The 17,753-nt window shown below is 44.3% G+C and overlaps 1 protein-coding gene and 1 long non-coding RNA gene across 10 annotated transcripts in view; one reads left to right on the forward strand and one right to left on the reverse strand.

Annotated features, from left to right (window-relative positions):
- Positions 1-139: 139 nt before the first annotated feature.
- Positions 140-805, reverse strand: LOC116653902. Of its 2 annotated transcripts, none has more exons than XR_004308522.1 (3): positions 722-805; positions 336-411; positions 140-230 (listed from the first exon to the last, which is right to left on the reverse strand). It is a non-coding gene; the product is annotated as an uncharacterized LOC116653902 (long non-coding RNA). The 2 variants fall into 2 exon arrangements; XR_004308521.1 differs by lacking the exon at positions 722-805 and adding an exon at positions 484-559.
- Positions 806-14,321: 13,516 nt separating this feature from the next.
- The window catches only part of HERC1 (HECT and RLD domain containing E3 ubiquitin protein ligase family member 1), an 83,695-nt gene continuing 80,263 nt past the window's right edge, over positions 14,322-17,753 (forward strand). For 7 of the 8 annotated variants that reach the window (XM_015872280.2, XM_015872282.2, XM_015872288.2 and 4 more), the window contains exon 1: positions 14,322-14,488. The gene's annotated coding sequence lies outside the window, so the exon portion shown is untranslated. Of the gene's footprint in view, positions 14,489-14,582; positions 14,663-17,753 lie in introns of those variants that run through there. The other variant, XM_015872281.2, reaches the window with a different exon arrangement.

Here is a 17,753-nt window from a genome sequence, read left to right on the forward strand (position 1 = left end):
AAGTGGGACCGTGGTGATCAGTGAGCGGGGCAGGCTGTGTGAAATGCCTGCTCCTACATGCAGACACATCACAGACACGTGCAGTGTGGTTGAGCCCGTCCTGCCTCCGGCTGCTCCCTCTGGAGGGCGCGTGCTTCTCCCTTTGCTGTTTCTTTCCCTGCTGCAGCTGTACCTGTATCACAGCTGGTTTCCCAGTCTCGATGGTTTGAAGCAATTGGGACCTTTTGTTGCTTTAAAAGCAGAAACCATTTGGCCTATCATGGCGTGTGCTCTCAACACGGGAGCATTTTAAGCTATTACACATAAATCATTCTTGTAGCAGCCAGGGTCCTTACCTTTTTCCAGTGGAGAGCCCCAGTTGTGGGATATGAGATAATACCTGCCCTCTTTGGTCCAGGGAACCTCTAAGTCCTGTATACAACATAGATACCATTGTATAGTGCTTCGGGAGGTATCTGCCTCAGTTTTTACATCCTTAAGTACCTTCCTCTGGAGCCAGCCATGGGGTTAGAGCTTTTTCTAATGAGTGCATGTGCAAGTGTGTCCAAGCCCAGTGCCGCGCTGCTAAAGGGTCTGTTCTGTTTAACCACAGAGCTCGGTTCTGGGGGAGGTTTGTCCTTGTGCTGGAGCAGAGGAGAGAATGTCTGGGAGAGAAGGGAGTTGTGTTGCTTGCTGATTTTTGGTATAAAGAGTTAATGTAAAAGTAATCAGAGATATTCACTGGCCAGCTGTTGCCGTGGTCACTGCACTTCAGTCTGAAGTCCCCTTAGGAAAGTGCTGTCAGCTGTAATCTTCTAATCTGTGCTTTTCCTCTTTGTCTGGTAGCTGTGACCTTCTACCAGTCTTGGACAATTGGAAGGATGGGGGTGGTGGTCATTTGTCACCATTCTGAGGGTCGTCCAGGAGCAGTGAGGAATTATGTAAATGCTTCTGTGTTGTGGTTAGAATGATCTGAAACTCTGGGTGTGGTGCTCAAAAGCACGTGAGAAGTGTTCCTTTTTTATTTTCTTTCTTTGTGTGTGTTGTATGGGATCAAAAAGCACCTTCCAAAACCAGGTGATTGGTACTTGCTGGCGTCTCCTCATTTAGTCTAAAATGAGCTTAACGAGGCTTTCCTGGAAAGCTGAGGGAACATGGGCCCCTAAATGACTGCGTATCAGTCTGATTCTGCTTCACTCCACTGCTCACGAGTAACACAGATGGTACCAGCTTGAGTAAATATACCTCATATGGCAACACTTGTCGTGCTTTGTGTTGTACCTGTATGAAGATGATGTGATAGTAGTAGATTATAAGGGGTACTCAGATGCTTTCCCTATTGGGCCTTTAACATCTCACTTTAATAAGGATAAAGCAGGGCAGTAGTTGGCAATTTTCATTTTGTTTTTCAGAAGTGGGGGGAGGCATAGTGTTAAGAGACTGATTAATAAATATTACAAAGAGGTAGCTTAAAATGTTGAAGGGTTGGGCTTTCATTTGGCCTCATATATCAGTGTCTATCTCCATACACCTTTTAGGACCATGGCGTCCCAAATGACAGCAGATCTGCTTTGGTCCTTTTTTTTCCCTGATACAAAGCCTGGTAAAACTGCATTGCCTACAGTGTTCTTCACAGCACTGGTGGATGGTGTGGTGCTGGTTGTGCTTGGTGACTTGTCCTGACTTTGGTGTCAGTTGATTGCTGTCTGTGCAAAATGAGCACAAGTGCTCCCAGACTGGTATTCCCTCTTTGTCCTGATGGAGTTTTATAATCACAGAACAAGGGCTACATAAAAATCAAGGTAGTGGGAAGCTGGTCTGTTACAGATCTCCAAGCAGAGTAAGGACAATAGCCTCATTCAGGTTTATGGCAAGGTTTTGTTATTAGTCTTCCTATTCCTCCAATGCTGTGTGTGCATTTGCATGCATTTGAATAATCTTCACCTGGAAGAAGACGCAGCTTTGTGCACTTCTGGCTTGTTTGTATAACAGGAGGGATGTGACCAGAAAAAGTGGTTTTAGTCTTTGTGTAATGCACAATATTAGGAAAAACCCTTTCTCTGAGTTTTGCCTGAGGTTCAGAGCCAGTATCGATAGGTGAGTTCTGGTCCTGTTGGCCTGTCTGATCTAGAAGATTTTGTTTCAAATGTTTTTTTAATTCTCCAGATAATTTGTTTTGCAGTGTCCTTAACATTAGAAGAAGCTTCTGATATTCCCAGCATCTCTTCTGCGTGGGAATCAGTGTGTGTACATTGCTCACTCTGAAGGAAGAAAATAAGATTAGCAGCAATTAGTCTCATGCTGTGTATGTACGCACTTTTTCTTATGCTGAATGCTAAGTTACCTATTTCTCAAGTGTGATGTTGCACTGAGGCTCTGCGTGGTCTGTGGGCACCACATCTTTTAAACACGCTCTGATTCTTCAGGATGTAGAGTAAAAAATCTCCAAAGAAATGGAAGCTGTTTTGAAATGGAGCAAAACAGGTTTTCAGCGTTCCCACGGGAAGCTTAGAATCAGATGAAGAGCCAGTTTCCCCTGTTATATCTATGTCAGTGCTCATTCAGCATCAACTTAAATCGTTATATTTGTTAACCAAGAGGAGTTGGAAAGAACATTTCCATATATTCTTAACATACTTCCCTGGCCTTCAGTGTGTTTGATGTATAATGTTGGTGTACAGTAGACTTATCCTGTACTTAATAGCGCCGTACAACTGCTGTCAGCCAAAGGAAAGGTTCTGTCACCGTTGTTGTGTCCCTATAAGTACGTTAAGAAGTGGTGCTGTCTCCTCAGCTCTGTTTCTCTCTGGTAATTGCTGGGATTGCCATGTGCCAGGTTGAATCTGTTGGTTATTTAAACTCTTCTTATGCCAGGTGTGTGGTTTGCACCCAATTATGTGCTAATATCCCAGTACCTGAGAAGTGACACAACATTTACTTTGGAGTTTTGGTCAGTAAAAAATGTAAACAGGACTGTGATCTTAAGGGCAGTTGTTTCAGAGCGTGCAGCACTGACAAAACGTTAATGGTGATCTGCCCGAGTGCTAAAGATCAGCCGAATGTGGGTAGAAGTTAACAACAACTTGCCTGGTCTCCCGGTGCCTTGGGGAGCTGCTGTATGGGGGAGTGCGCAGCTCTATCTCAGCGTGCTATTTACGATCCCATGCTGCGCCTGTAACCATGGCATCTGAGCACCTTGTAGTCACGGACACGTTTTGTAACAGCGTGAAATGCCCTCTAAGGATTAGCAAGAAACCGCTCGACATTTATCACTTAAATTCTTGCTCATAAAGAGGAAAAGATTTGCATTCCCACATTGCCTGCAAGGAACTGTGCTCTGTTGGTGAGAGCATTTTCCATCCGTGTCTCCTGAGTTGCCGTCCTGCAAAACTGCTGCAACAAATGTGACTTCTGAAGCACCTTCCTGCAGGGCTGGTTCCTAATTTTCACACTATGTCAGCTTCCTTGTGATGTGAGGAGGACACCCTGCAGCAAAGCATGCAAATTGCTTTGGCTTAGCTGGGTCGTGACTTCTGTGTCCTTTCTAAGCTGCAACCAAGATAAGTGCTTGTTGGTTTCTTCTTGAAGTCATGAGCAGTTATCCTTCCAGTGTCACATGAGCAATAGTATTACATTTGTATGGTTTAATTTAACTGCTGTGTGAAGGGTGATGGCTTGAATTCCTTCAGTCCTCAGGGTATGTTCCTCAGGGCAGCTGTTCTGCAGAAGGTGGCTATGGGTGCATTGCATGCATTTCCTCCTCAGTTGCAGCCTACAGTGACAGCAGTGGGATGCCTGCTGTCATTGCCATGTCACCCTGCTTATACTTCGAGCGCTGGCACTTGTTGGTACGCTTTATTCCATGCTTTGAACTTTGACCCTATCACCTGTATTGTTTCATTCCAGGCTGCACTGTCATGTTCTGTAAGACAGACTGTTCTTCCCATCGTGTAGAAACTATTTGCTTCTTCCTTGGAGTCCGTGTTTAACTCTGTCAGCATTTTCCTGTTGTTATGGAGGTAGCATGTGCTTCATCGTGGGCTTCCTTCTCTTCCTGCACTGTGCCATGACAGAATGGTTTGTCCTTGCTGCTAAGCTGTGTTGATTGAACCCTCTCAAATTTTGCAGGACATTATGTTCTTTTTTACTTCCCTGTGTTGCGTGTTTATGAAAAAATCTTAACATTTTATCAATGCATTTTCCTAATGTTGGCCATTGCATCCACATCTGGTGTTGCTGTATTTCCTCTTGCAGTATTTTTCTCTTTCAGTGCTGGCACACCTCTCCTATTGTGTCCCTGGTGGTGTATTTGTTTTACTTGGGCATCTGTTTATCTTTACTAGTGACCATGAAGGTTTGTACTTATTTTTGGAGCACGTCCCTTATCTAAATCCTAACATTCCTTCTCCCAAATCAAAGCTGTCCTTTATTTTCCTTCTCCTACCTGCTTGGAATTCGTCCTTCTGTGGGCATCTGTGGCTGTGGAAAAAAAACAAACAAGGTCATGTATTCAATTCCAGCTGAGCTACTTGTTTATCCACTGTCCTTATAGCAATGTGGTATTTTATAGTTAGCTACAAGTACCTCAAACACCCCTGGATTATTTTTCTACATATACAAAGTGTTCATCTAATCCTGCATTTTGATTAAATACGCATTTCAAAGCAAGCAAGTATATCTATGGGCCTCGGGCTGTAACTGTTTGACTCTTGTTGTAGTAGTTCTGATTTCCAGCTGCACAGCAGACAATTGTCACACACTGTGGACAAGAGCTGTAGTTTTTGCTTCTGGTAGCTGTGAACAGCCCAATTGAAGTCAGTGGAATTGCAGATATCTCTATAAGCCAGGTAAGATTTTCGCAAGCTGACTAATACTCCTTAATATATACTTTGAGCTCAGCATCCCACCTCAGCTCACATAGAGCACCTTCAGTCAGTATGACATTGTTGTGTTGTCTTTGATTTGTCTGCTTTGCACTAAGCAAGTAATAATTCCTGTGATGGGTTATGTGCCATATGAACAGGGCTCTGTTTTAAAAATGGTGCATCTTTAATAAAATGAAGCCATTTAATGCCGGAAGCTTTTATGAGGAGCACAAGCAAAAGGAATGACTTGCAACATTTTCAGAACAAATTACATTGCGCCATCAGCTACTTTGTTTGGAAGGAATAAAGGAAAAGATAAATTTGAGTACTGCCCAGGTTGCTGGCTGTAACTGGAAGCCATAGATTCTCTCATGCTCTTTGCCTGAGTTGTTTTTTTTCCTCTTCTGTTGTCTATAGTTGACAACACAAGTTATAAGTGGTGTATCTAATCTAGGTCAAAACTTGCCTCTCCTGCTACTAAGCTGTTTCCTTATGTACTGTGCTGGTTAGTTCTATAAGAGAAAAAAACAACACAAAAACCAAACAAAACCACAAAATCCCAGCTGTATTTAATTATAGCACCAAAAGTTCTAAATCTGGTGTAGCTCATTGGGATTTTCATGGATGGAAGATAGCGTGCTGTGGTCACTTGTTAACAGTGAAGGATGATAGCCAGTATTATGTATCTTCCTGAGGAGCTCATTTGTGTCTTGGGCAGTTGGTCAGCGATGGATCTTCTTTAAAGCTCCAGGAGTTAATATGCTCTAATAACATTTCCTTACTGAAGTTGGAAGGATGCTGCATAGTACAGAATGGATTCTCAAGTATTTAGGGAAATCTGGTACTTGACAGCATGAAACTAAACTAGTCCATGGGAATTACAGACTGTTCTTTGCTTGGCGCTGAATGATTGAGAATTCATGTGTTTGCCTAATGTTCATTGAAGCTGTTTTAGGAGAAGGGATGTGTGAGAGAGTTTAAAAAAAAAAGGAAAATATCCAGAGAACTAAAGGAGGGGAAACTGTTGATGACTGTCTTGTTAATTTAGGAACAGTCTTGTGTCCTGTGTGTACCCCAAGGTAATGGTATTCAGTGCTCTCCAGTAGGTGGCAGAGATTGCAACTCCTGTTGAGTTTCATGGCAGCATGGTCTTCTGGTACAACTTCAGGTTTGTTCTCAAGTTTGGGATCTTATGAATGTTTTTGTTGTATTTGTTATCACAGGCTGATCAGAACTGCAGTTTCAGCCTGCAGAACTCGACTCTTCTAGTCCAAGTAAAAACTGTACAACAACTGGTACTGATGTCTTGAGGGTGAGGGCTTGAGAATGCTGAACCATTTCTACAATTCATATAGGCTGTGCAGGAAGGCTGGGCCTTCTGGCCTGCCTATCTCAGAGCCTGCTGCCTGGCCTGGCTGCCCTGGTGTAGTGCCTGTGGGTGGGCACTGCCTTGTGCTGTGCCTTGCCCTGTGATGGGATGGCACCTTCAGGAGCTGTGTTCCAGCCAGCAGCATTCAGCAGCTACTTAAGACCTTTCAGGAGCTAAACAACTCCTACTGTTTGGAGCGGGAAAGAAATAGGCAGCTTGAGGGAATTAAAAATAACACCAAGGAAAACCTGTTTGGTAATCAGCTGAATGCTGGTGGCAGGGAGGTGAGGAGGAGGACCACGTGGAACTCAGCCAGCCCTGTGCCCCTTAGTGCAGTGTTTGGGCATGGGGATTAGTTATACCAAATCCTTGCTAGTGAAGAAGCTATGAAAACTGGGAGAAAATGTCTCAGCCATCGAGTAGACAGCCTAGAGAAATTTCACACTGCATTTGTTGCCTTTTCTCCTCTTACTCATTGCTACTTTCTGCTCTCTTATGGACTGGCAGGCAGTGTCTCCTTTCTGGTCATATGCTTCAGAAAGTGCTGCTCATCACTGCACGTATTGCAATCCAGCAGCCCAGCTAAGTGGTCAGAATCCAACTTGCAGAGCACATATTCTTCTCTTCCAAGTCATATCCACAGAAAACTGGCTTTTTCTATCCCAAACCTATCAATATATGCCATCCAAGTGTGCATTTGTTGTTCAACTGTAATGCACAGGAGACCAGAAATCCTTTACTGACATAAATGAACAGACGCTGTTCATCTCATTTTTGAGGAGCAATAGACAGGTACCCAGCTCAGTTCCCAACCTTTCTCAGCTGGAAGATCATTCCATTAATTCTTTAATTCACATTGTTGAGACAAATTAGAAACAGCTGCAGGTAGGTATGTAACTGATTGCAGAAGACCAGAGAGAGGTTTGTTGTTGTTTCTTTCCTTCCATGTTTAAGTGGTCTAAGTGAACTACTCAGTGAGCTCAGATTGGATATTTGGAAACACTTCTCTGAAAGCATGGCCAGGCACTGGAACGTGCTGCTGGGGTCACTGTCCCTGAAGGTGCTCAAGAAACGCTTAATGTGGTAGTAAGGGACATGGTTTAGCAGGGAAATGTTGCTGGAAGGTTGAATGATTGGGGTTGGACTAGAAGATCTTGGAGGTCTTTTCTAATCCTGGTGATACTATGTTTCTGTGCTGTGCTCAGGTTGTACATGCCAAGGTTTGTGTTGATGTTGGATTGTTGCTTCTCTGATTCTGGTGTTTGGATTCTGGGTGTTTTTAATTTCTGAGGGGTGGGGGTTACAGGAGTGTTGTAAGTAAATGCAGTTATCAAGAGAACAGCGTGCCTCTAGCCAGTAGTACAAGAACAAATGATAGGAAGAAGCGCCTCTTTATTAGTGTAAATTGCATCAACCCTTGTCATTTAACAGCATACATAGGTTCTGATAGACAAGGTTACCCCTAATCAGCATGTCCACATTGATCTCTTACTGAGTTGTTTATTGGCTGAGCTATTTATTAGTATTTTACAGTAAAACTGTTTTGCCTCATCTGTTTTCTGGATGACTTAGGGCCCAGTCAGCCATGGCAGGAGGAAAATGCCTGCATGCTGCTCTGTGATTGAAGGTAAAGCCCAAGGCTTCACAGCACATACAAATTCAGCTAGGTGGGAAGCACCTCTGAGCTCTTGGGTTAAATCTGATATTGAGTTGTGGAGACAGGAATTAAAGCAGACCCAGGAGTAGCCTTGGGAAAGTTTTCATCTGCCTGGCTCTCACTTTTTCATTCTCTGAACTGAAAATATTGGCAATGTTCCATGTGAAAGATTTCTTCTCACTGCTCCTTTTGAAGGTGACCTTTAAGTTTCCATACCATTTTCTGTGAGCAGGAACTTTACTTGCCCGGCAGCAGTGTGATATGGCAGTGGTAACAGCCCAGGACGTGCCATGGAAGAGAAACAAAAACTCTGCTTGAACTTCTTCACCCATCTCCTTCTGGACTGACCAGTGTAAGCAAGAATTTTCTTGTGAAAGCACAGGATTGGGTAACATGCTGCAGTGTGGCCTGTGCTAAATATACTGGGGTAAGATGGATCTCTTTGCACCTTGTATTTTCCCCATCTATGGGAAAGATGCTCCCTGATGGAACATCATAGGGTAGAACTGCTCAGGTTGGAAAAGACCTTAAAGATCTTTGAGTCCAGCCATGACCTAACCATACTACCCTAACTCTAACAACCTTCTGCTAAATCCTGTCCCTGAGCACTGCATCCAGAACATTTTGACACCTTGAAGTGAAGGTGGGGAGGGTATTACATGTGTCTGTGGTGCTTCGTGGAGAAAAGAAGGAAAGCAAGAACAATGGAATGGAAGGAAATGTGAGAACAATGGGAAGAGAAAAGCTGCTTTTAGCCTTACACAGCGGCCATTGATTCCTGAAAGCAGAAGGATAATAATTCCTCATTGTGCAGCTTCCAGACAACAGTTAGAACAGAATATTTACTTTCTTTTAGAGACTGCAGGAATACAAATGAATTGAGAAGACTGGCAGAAGCCAAAGAAGGGTCAAAAAGAATTTAGAGACTAGGGAAGTAGCTTAGGCAAAGAGGAAAATGAAAGGAGCATAAGTGAAGGTGTGACTCGGCTCTTAGAGTTCTGAAAATTGATGTACTCAGATATAAATGAATCGCTTTTGTACTTTGCGTTCAAAAGGGATTTCAGGGATGAAAGATATAAATAGGGGAATATCATGGGGAAATGTTTTTTATGAGGAATGACCTCCTAGTGAAAAATGAGTTGCCATAACTTTTAATGCTGCTAAGCAGTGTGTTGTAGCGTGCTGCACAGATGTGTTACAATCACTTCTGGGCCTTCACGTTTCATGTGGTTCCCTGGCTCTTGGCAAAACGGTGATGTTTGAACACTGCTACTCATAGGGGTGGCTTTACTGCTTTTACGATTACTCTTTAGCAACGAACAACAGCAATCACAAGTGAAGGGAAATGCTTACTTTTCCTGGGCTTAATGATAACATTTATTAAAAGTAATGTTCTGATTTGAAAAACTAAATGACCTCCTGCCAAAAGAAATCGTGCACAGTGCTTTGCATGAAAGAATTATGGTAAAACATGAAATTTGCATTTGTTAGTTTTTTTCTGATGTCAAGTCCAGTTTCATGTGATGCAATTCTCTGTAAATATTAGCTTTATGAAACGCTGTGGCTATTCCTTTTTTGACCAGCAGTGAGTTTACTGTGCATTCAGTTAATGTGTACAGGCACATGTCTCTTGCGTACTACAGTTGGCATTTTTCCCGTTCATCCCCCCGATGTCCTGCCAAAGCTAACGAGCCTGTTTGCTTCTGTTGCTCCAGGGCCATGGAAGCTGGATAACCTCTTTGGGCTTTGAAAGCAGAGGGGCAGATGGGCTCGGTCTGTTCACATCCATGTGACACCAGAGCTGGGTGATTTAGAGCTCAGTTTTGCATCTTCCCTTATTCCCATCCAGAGATTCTCTTTGCCTTCACTCACCGAGTAGGAGAGTATACATGGTGGGGGGCAGGGGGGATCAAAACAGTTAAACAAATGCTGTTTTCTTTTGTAACTGTGTTGCTAAAGGGATGTGAAGTTGAGACACAACTACAGTGTTGTGCAATGATGGTGCTTAACAGTGGAGAACCAAATCTTGCTCCTAAGGCCTCATAGATGTTGAGCTGATAAGAGTGCAGCTGGGGAGAGGCAATCCCACGAGTGGTGCTTTGACTCTTTCTAGTGTCTTTATGCACAGAATTTTGAGCACAAATCATGTCAGGTACATTTTGGCTGTGCACTGAATGCTGTCATGTTGAGCTTACTTCAGTTACTAATTTGAGGTTTTAATAATACATACACTGAGTGCTACGTATCCATGCATACATTAGCTTGGAATTAGTACTGCATATGAATTTCATTGTTGTTCAGATATAGGTGCTGTCCCTTTTACATCCTCATTCATCACCTTCCAGTGCAAACTCCTGTTTTCTGTGTGTTTTTCCCATTTGTTCTCTGATTTGATCATTTTGGCCTGAGGCACAGAATAGCATCTTCACAGAAACTGACTTTTAACCACGTGAAAAAGTTCCCAACCAAGATAAAGAAAGGAAGAGATGGTGATGGACAGATGGTACGTGTGAGTTACTTCAGAGCGGCTCCTACTCTGAATTTCAGTGCGTTGGGATCCCTGGGGGGACAAGGGAAGTGAGACAGCCAGCTGCGACCTCCAGCTCTGAGAAGTGCTGACAGTGTGGCAGTGCTGGGTTTGTGCTGCACTGAGGGCCAGCTGGCTGTGTGGATGTGGCTGGAGATTACTTTCTGATAAATAGCAGTTAGCACAGCTCTGCTTGGTAGGAACAGGAAGTGCCACGCGGAAGGACTGACAATCCAAAATATGAGTCAGAAAATGAAATTACTGAGTGACACAGATGCATATATATCAGTGCCTCCACTCCTGGCAGGACTGCACAGGCAAAATGTTCTCATAACAGCTTCCTTCATATACCTTAGATGCACAGTAAAAGAGCAAGTGTTGTGATGAGTAACGTACAGAAGACACGGGTGTCTGGTATTTTTAGTTTAGCAGTCAGATTTTCTGTACGTTTCACAGTGATGTAGGCTGGCTTTAGGCGTGTTTCTTAATGGTCACAACTGCTTCTTGCACACCTGAACAGTGGCTGACTCCTTCCTTTGTCTGCCATCAGTAAACTTGACCCTCTAAAATATGTTTCTCTTTCTCTTCCCTTGTGTGAATTGTGAATGCATTGGACGTGTCTTGTCTGTGAATGAGCCCTTACAGAGAAGTGATTGTGGCATGACCTTTCTTTATTGAGACGAGTATATAATAAGACTCTCCTCATGCATTTCTGAACAATAAGAGCAGCATTTATTCCAACAAATCTGGACCCTGATTTGGTTATGTAATTGCATAAGCAAATTGCTGTGATTTCAGTATTGCTTCCAACTGACAAAATTCTACCCACGCAGACCTAATTGCAAGATGGGGTCATGAACAGCAGTTTGATGCGCTCCTTGATTAGATAGAAGATATGTTCAGCCTCTCACACACTTCAGGTGCTCTCCTTTTTTCCCCCCTTTAAGCCCGTTGCTTCTGTGCTACCAGTGAAAATCCAGTACCTGTTCTTCTAATTGTTAGCCCATTTCTATACAAAATGATTTCTGAGTTACATCCAAAAGCATATAGACCCCCCTTTCATTGCCATGACAACAGCAATACATGCCAATGTTAGCAATGTCTGCTGGAAAAAAGTCAGGAAAAGCAAAATGCAGTTAACTGGGAGATTTCAGATGTAAATCCATTTTTATGTAACAATCCATAGTTAACCTTGTACTGTGAAGAAGTGGTTATGAGCGAGCCCTGTATAAATAGCTCAGCTTAATGAGTCCTAGACATCACATTACCAAAGAAAAGTACAAGAATAATGAGAGTGGTCGTAGTCCTGGTATCATGTCTGTGTTGGAAGAGAAAATAAGGAGTGAAATGTGGCTGCTAAACAAAGGGTCATTAGTTGTAGAAAAAAATAACTGTTATAGTGTACATAGTTCTGCCATTATCATTCTGTTCTCATGATCGTCTGGGATTAAATTACTATTGATAGGATTACAAAATGATGCATTTAAGATTTATTTTAAAATAAATGAAGTAATAATAGGAAATGATAGGTGGAAAAAAACAGGTCCCGTGGACCTGAGCACTAGAAGACGACCAAACAAAGCTGGGAAGGAAGACAGCCGGGGGACTTAGACTTGAGAGGCTTAATCTTGCTGTGAGGGAGGGGGACAAACAAATGCTGTTTCCCAGGGAGGAGCTGTGGTTCTGCTCTTCTTGGACTCTATCTGGAGTTCTTCCATAAAGGAATATTTTTTTCTTCTTATTATTTTTTTTTTCCCTGCAGATCTGAAGCTGCAGATGGCTGCAGGGCTCATCTTCCCTCTGGTGTGCTCAAAAGAGTTTCAGGAACCTCTTCAGTTTCTAAAGGATAGAAATGCTATATATCTTAGTTGAGGTAGCAGATACCTAGTGGCAACTGTAGGCAAAGTCAGGGAGAACGTAGAGCTTGTTACCATTATTTTAAATCCTTATTTTTAGACCTGTGGATCCTGGTGGCTTCAGCTGGTTTCTCAGGAGTTCTGCTTTATTACAAGGAGGTTGATTTAGGCCTCCTCATCCTGTATCATTTGCCATCCTGGGATTTCTGTGGGTCAGAGAAGTCCTGAGTGCCAGCTGGCTGGAAGTGCAGGCAGTATCTCAGGCGGTGTTTCAGTGGGTGGGTGCTAAAAGTGTCCTCCTGAATTCCCAGAGAAACCGTGTAAGTCGCTTCTAGATGCTGTCTGAGACTTTGAAAATACTGTTATCATTTCACAGTGTCACTGCGCTCACTGCTGTGGCTTTTAAATTGGGTATCAGAACTTTCTGGCAGGTGGGGAGTGGGCAGTGAGGGGCTTGTATGCAGCCTTCCTTAAAGGTGAGGCAATGCTTACAATCCTAAAGAACATAACTTAAATCTGAGATGGTTCTTGATCAACCTGCCCATCTGTTTTTCTCTCTAGCCATAGAATATTTCATTTTTGTGAGCCTGTACATTCAGCAGCCTGAGTCGCACAGGAAGGTAAAGCTTAGAAGCCTGTGGAGGTTCATAGACTTCTCAGTATGCAATAAGCAAATGATGACTGGAAATAAACCACGTCTTTTAGAGCAGTGAGACATGCTAGGTGTTTTTAGTTTGGATGATGGCGTTGCTTTCAAGATAATTTTAATAGTTGCCACCTAATAAAACTAGCTTTATATGAGGATTCCAAAGGAGAAATTGCAGTTGTCCTTGGGACGCAGCACTCGAGGGGATGAAGCCTTTATCAATGCTAAGCTGGAAATCCTTTATTTTTGTTGCTCCTCTTACTCCTCCCCTCTTTATTTGGCAGCATATTGTTTATTTCTAAACAATAATGATCACAAACTACACAGCAAGTAGTTTTTCAAGGCATTTTAGAGAATTAGGTTCTTTGAATACTGTTAGAGTCATCCTACACACTTAAAAATACACTCTGAAATGATGGGAAGATGGTCAATTTAGAACACACTGCTGTTAATTTGTTCCCTTGGCTCTTGTATTCTCAGCACTTCAGGTCCCAGGCTGGAGACTGGCTGCAATCATATCCGCACTGTAACTCTGTAGATTCCAATGACATGTCAAGACACCATTTGCATGTGGCCAAATTTCAAGACCAAAGCCGTAGGCTCTCAGTGCTGTGAGATGGCTGAAGGGCTCCGGCAGAACTTAACAACAGCAAAAAGAAAAACCTCATGTGGACGTATGCGTGATTTGACAGTATTTTAAGGTCTGCAAACTGAAGGAGCTCCTTGAGCTCTGTACAGCGCTTGGCTGGTGATAGAGCCTGCGAGCCATAAAAGCTGCAGTTAGCGATAAGGTTTGTGTCCATGCTGTGGGTCCTGTCCTGTGGGTGTGGGGCACATTGAGGAGCACTGCTCAGCGGCTGCTCCCTTCCACTGCTGCTGTGACGGGCGGCAGAGCTGCATGGAGATAGTTAAAGGAAGCTGCTGAGTATTTTGATGTATCTGATGAACTTATTTCTCACAAAGCATCCACATTTTAAACATTTAAAGAGTGTTTTACAATGTTCTGATAGCTCACACTGCCTTCTGGTGCTGTTTGCTTGTGAAGTGGCCTTAGCAATGAGTTAATGCTGATTCACAGCGCACTGCCCGTGGTGTGAGGCAGGACGTTACACTCACAGCCATAGAACTGAACTGCGGGCTGTGCCTGAGCAACGACACACCTTCTGCACCACGTCTCAGCGCAGTGACGCTGCACAGAGCAGTTGCTAACAGAGCTGTTTTTGGTCTGAGTTTAACTTGGGTGGTTGAGGCTGGATTTTCCAAGCGAGACATTTGTGTTTCCTGCAGTAAATACAACTGAATCCTGAGGCAGCTGTTGAAGCTCAGGCCCCATCTCTCATCCCGCAGGTGCCGGGCGGGCGGAGCGGCCCTGCGCGTGGAGGCGGGGAGCGGCCGGCATCTCGCGAGAGCCGCGCTCGGGCCCCGCGAGATCTCGGCGCCGCCTTCCCCCTCGGTGCCCGCGTCATGTTTTCTCTTTGACAAGCCGCTCCCGCACGCCGGACGCTGCCGCCCGCGGTGGGCTCGGCTCATGCCCCCGCCCCGAGCTGTGCCGCCCGCCCCGAGCTGTGCCGCCCGCACGCCGCTGCCCGGTGAGCGTTCGGCCGCGGGGCGCCGGGGGCTGCTGGGGACGGGCGGCCCTGAGGAGCGCGACAAGGGGGGAGGGGGGGGGGCTGTCCGCAGCGCCGCCCGGCGGGTGCGGCCGGGGAAAGCCACAGCCTCGGGGAGACCCGGCACCGCCACGGGAGGTCGGGGGGATCGAGGAGGTCGGTGGGTGCGAGGAGGCCGCGGCTCCGGGGCCGGGCGTGGAGCGGAGCGATGGGCGGACGGGCGGCAGGTGGGGCCGGGCGGGTGGAACCGCGCCGCTGTGAGCGGGATGGAGCGGGATGGAGATACTGCGTCCTGAGGGGAACACGGACGGGCCGGCTCCGCACGGAACACGCGTTCCGCTTCCAGCCGGGTCTCTCCCCTCAGCGTTACGGGCGGATCTGCCCGAAATTGCGGAGCGGCCTGCACGGGGCCGTAGGTGTGCGGGCATCTCCTGATCGCAGCGCCAACCCCGTCGTCTCCCCCTGCCTCACACGCTGGCTCCTATTGGCAGCAGTGGAAAATCGCTGTGTGTGACGGCTGACATGTTTTGTAGCCGAACGTGGCGGTTTTGTTTATAACACGGAGTGCTGCGATTTGCTTTTAGGGCAGGCAGGCAGCTCTCCATGTTTGTCAGGGGCAGAACCCCTTTGTTAATCTCTCTCCTTCACAATCTGCAGTGGATACGTGCATATGTTGCCTCAGCGAACGCATCTTTATGTTCATTTTCAGACCTGTTTGTGTCACATCTCTGCTGCTTTTTGCTTCATAGGCTTCTTCTTTTGCAGTAGCTGGGACTGTTAGATATATATATACGCATATATTATGTGGTGATGCTGATCAAATTGGTTGCGTAGCTGACTGTTCTGTACTGTTAGAGCCTTGAGTTTTGATATAAACTAAGTTTACACATCCCAAATGAACGCTGCTCTTTGGAGGTACCATACAAACCTCATCTTCTTCATTGCTCAGGAATGTGGGTCTGCAGAGGATGTGGATCTCAGGGCTGAGTCTCACATAATTATGGGAAAAATATAATAGACATTTAATCTGGCAAGGTAGGCTGTGAACCTGGTCAGCATGGTACAGCTTCCCTGTATCCGAAGAGGTATCTATTAATTTCATATGGAAGATTAAAGGCTGTACAATGTTAAAATGCCGTGGGACAGGTGAAGGACATGGCCAGTCTCCTGCCCTGTTACACACAGCAGTTGGCTTTCCTTTAGAATGAAACATCTGGGCTCCTCCTGTCCAACTATAAACAAACCCGTGCATGGTTGAGACTTCCCTCTTTGCTCATACATTCTTGTTCAGCCATATTATGTATATCTTGTTCATTGCCTTAATATTAAGGGTTCCCATGTTTCTTTGCGCAGTCACTGAGAGGTCTGCCTAGTTGTTAATTAAGAATAATAGTGATATAAAGCCTTTTGGCTTACTTTTGGTGGGCGGTTGTTGTCTTTTTAATTTCATTTAGTCCTTGAATTGAACAATAGCTCACCAGTGAAAGCTTTTCCTTCTCTTATTTCAAAACTGAAAGAAATGGGTATTAGTTAATTAGGAAAGGCTTTTAAGTGGCCTAAAAAGTCAGTTGGATGTTATTTCAGATAGGCAGCTGGTATTTAAAGGAAGCCTGCAGCCACGGCTTGCATGGTTTGAAGCATCAGGAATAGCTGGAGTGGAGGTGCAGATGGGATAAACTCTATGTGAAATTAGTCGTGATACACAGGGTGCTAAAATAAAAGGAATATACACTTAATACTTTAGTTAGGGTTCACTTCCAGTATTCTTTTTTCCTTGCAGTTTCTCATGTATTTTTTTTAGTGATTATGGGGTGGAAAAGCGCTTTTATCCCTCTTTACTTAAAAGGGACGGAGGTGTGTAAGCATTATATGGATTGCCAGAAGAACTTGGTAGAACAGACATTTGAGTTCTGATTATGGGTTGTTATGAAGCCATTATCTGCTCAATAAAACAAGCTTCATTTAGATCCTGTAGCGATGCTCAGTCGTCTATTGTTTATTTGACTTTTTAATCTTCACAAATATATATTGGTTATATATAGGGCACCTTTGTATCTTGCTGGTTTAACTTCCTGTTGCCAGAGCGATCTCACAAACACAAGCAACACGGTGCTCACCATTTGCTTTCTTGTGATTATTTCTCAGAAGTTCTCAAGCCCTGCTACTGCCAGCAGGTTTTGTTCTCTTCTGTCTTCATAGTGGTGACACTCATAATAAGGCCTTCGAATGCAGGAGGTGTTTTCTCCTTTAAAACATCTAAACCTTGTAAAATGAAACTCGCCTTTCCAACGGCTGCTGAAGAAGCTGCAGATGCTTGTTTTGCAGCACAGTAACTTCACAGTAAGCCATGTAATGTCCAAGGATTGAGAAAAAGAGCCTGGAACCCAGCGGCTGTGGAATTTGCCAGTCCACAGCAGGTGTAATTGTGGCCTGGGAACTGGCCAGGTATATTTTCTGGCCTTGGCCGCGTGTTGTGATTGACCTGATGACATCAAGCTGATTGGGACTGTATTGGGGTGGCTAAAGCAATTGTGTTCTCTGCTGGAAGCTGGAATTAATTTGCCGCGTAGAGAACAGCCTCCAGTTGGAGTCTTCGTTACTGGTGATAACTTTGAGAAATATTTTGACTTTCTTTTGCTTTCAGCAGGATTTAACGTGGGGATGTTCTCCTCAAACATTTCCCTACAAATGCATCACTTTATGTAACATAACTTTATCTTTGAGTACGGGTTATACTCTGAGTCAAGGAATGGAACTACTAATGCTAAGTGAATAACTTGTTAGTTTGCATTAAGTTCCAATCTAGCTTTTGAGTCCATTTTATTGCTCTTTGTTTAATATTGAATAAAAAATGGGCTCCGTTGTACTTAGGTTGCTCTGAAAGTTGTGCCTCTTATTTATAAATTTCTATGGGAACTACAGCAGATCCAAAGAGCTCGATAACACTACTAGATGATTTCAGTTTAAATTATTGTGGATGGTGTACAACAGAAATAGAAGTGTTTATGCTGTGTTGGTTTTTAAGTGTAAGTGATTAGAATGAGACTATTGATTGAAGGGTTGGAGCACCTCTCCTATGAAGAAAGCCAGCTCGCTCAGCCTTTGGTTAGCTTGGAGAAGAGAAAGTTCTGGGGAGTCCTCATTGTGGCCTTCCAGTCCTTGAAGGAAGCTTGTAAGCAGAAGGGAGGCTGACTTTTTACATGGTCTGGTAGTGATAAGACAAAGGGGAATGGCTTTAAACTGAAAG

Source organism: Coturnix japonica, chromosome 10 (assembly GCF_001577835.2).
Source record: "Coturnix japonica isolate 7356 chromosome 10, Coturnix japonica 2.1, whole genome shotgun sequence".
In the NCBI taxonomy this organism is placed as follows: Eukaryota; Metazoa; Chordata; class Aves; order Galliformes; family Phasianidae; genus Coturnix; species Coturnix japonica.